Source organism: Triticum aestivum, chromosome 6B (assembly GCF_018294505.1).
Source record: "Triticum aestivum cultivar Chinese Spring chromosome 6B, IWGSC CS RefSeq v2.1, whole genome shotgun sequence".
Taxonomy (NCBI): domain Eukaryota; kingdom Viridiplantae; phylum Streptophyta; class Magnoliopsida; order Poales; family Poaceae; genus Triticum; species Triticum aestivum.
The window spans coordinates 730,266,728-730,268,648 of NC_057810.1; positions in this window are offsets into that span (position 1 = coordinate 730,266,728).

Here is a 1,921-nt window from a genome sequence, read left to right on the forward strand (position 1 = left end):
ATGTTTCCCATAGCGTCTCAAATTGTTTTTTCCAACTTAAAAGACGCTCCACCTAGGAACTTTAAGATGTTTGTACATGGCAAATATGTTTGTAATTTAATGAAATTTTATGTGCCTTAACATCTTTAAGATGTTTTTTTGTTGTTGAGGGGAACCTTTAAGATGTTTGTTGTCCATGGTAACTTAAATATGATTTTTTTACCTCTTCTCATATTAAATACAGCTCCGCCTGGAAAATATCATGACACCTTAAAGAAGATTTCGCGTTTCAAGTTAAGATTTTCGCTTCCATGAGAACTAAAGATTTTTTTTATCTTTTCCTTTTGCATCTAAATCTGTTTGCACATGGCAAATATCATGCCAAACGAAAGATGATTTTCCATGTGTGTGTTTTTCCTTTTTATCCACTTTCTTTTGATCATCGTGGCATGTAGTGTTTATGCAATGTGGAAAATCTACACACTGTGTTACCATGATTTTGTGTTTCTAAAGAACATGACAAGTACTATGTATGCAATGGTTTTATATTCATTTACTAGCAACTTCATATCATTTTTTGGGAATAACCTATTGGCATAGTGCCCAGTGCCAGTTGTTGTTGTTTTTCTTGTTTTTTACTTTGTAGAATATCAATACCAAATGAAGTCCAAATGCAACAAAACATTTTGGAGATTTTTTTCTAGACAAGACACCCAGGGAGCCAGAGGAGCACACGGGATGAGGCCTGTGGGGCCCACTAGGCACCAGGGCACACCAGAGGCCCCAGGCGCACCCTGGTGGGTAGTGGTGCCCACTGCAACCTTCTCGAACCACTTCCACCTCTATAAATACTATAAAATCCCCAAAACCCTACGGGAGTCGAGGAAATACAGTTTCAGCCACCAGAAGTTCCAGAACCACGAGATCCAATCTAGAGGCATTTTCCGGCACTCTGCCGGAGGTGGCAATGATCACGGAGGGGTTCTTCATCATCCTTGCTGCCCCTCCGATGATGCGAGAGTAGTTTACCACAGACCTACAGGTCCGTAGCTAGTTGCTAGATTACTTCTTCTCTCTTTTTGATCTTCATAAAATGTTCTCCTTGATGTTGTTGGAGATCTATGTAACTCCTTTTTGCGGTGTGTTTGCTGGGATCCGATGAATTGTGGGTTTATGATCAGTTCTATCCATGAGTATTATTTGAGCCTTTGCTGAACTATTATATGCATGATTGTTATAGCCTTGTATTTCTTCTCTGAAATTTTGGTTTGGTTTGGCCAACTAGATTGATTTTTTTGCCATGGGAAAAGGTGCTTTGTGATGGGTTTGATCTTGTGGTGCTCAATATTAGTGACAGAAAGACACATGGAGCGCATGTATCGTTGCTATTAACAATAACAAGATTGGGTTTATTCGTACATGAATAAATCTTGTCTACATCATGTCATCATTCTTATTGCATTACTCCATTTTTCCATAAACTTAATACCACTACTAGGGAAAAGCCTATACACAGAACTTTAGCAGTAGCAAATGTTAAAAAAGGGCGCTGCTGCTAGACGGCAGTAGCGCGGGCGAAAAAACCGCGCTGTAGAAACATATATAGCAGTAGTGCGTGCCACTATAAAAGCGCTACTACAAAAATTCCCACCACGAAGCCGATCGGCTACACATAGTAGTAGCGCTCTTTTAGAAACAACGTTGCCACTAATTTTGTTGTAGCAGCGCGTTTATGTGTAAGGCGCTACTGCTAACGAAAATAAAATGAAATGAAAAACAAGTAGAAAAGTAAATGAAAATGAAAGAAATAGAAAAAGGAGAAAGAAAAAAATTAAAATGTAAAGAAAAATAAATTAAAAAAGGGAAAAGGAGAGAAAGGAATAGCAGTAGCGCTTTTCAGGAAGCGCCTTGTAGCTAACTTAGCTATAGCGCGTTTCCAGGA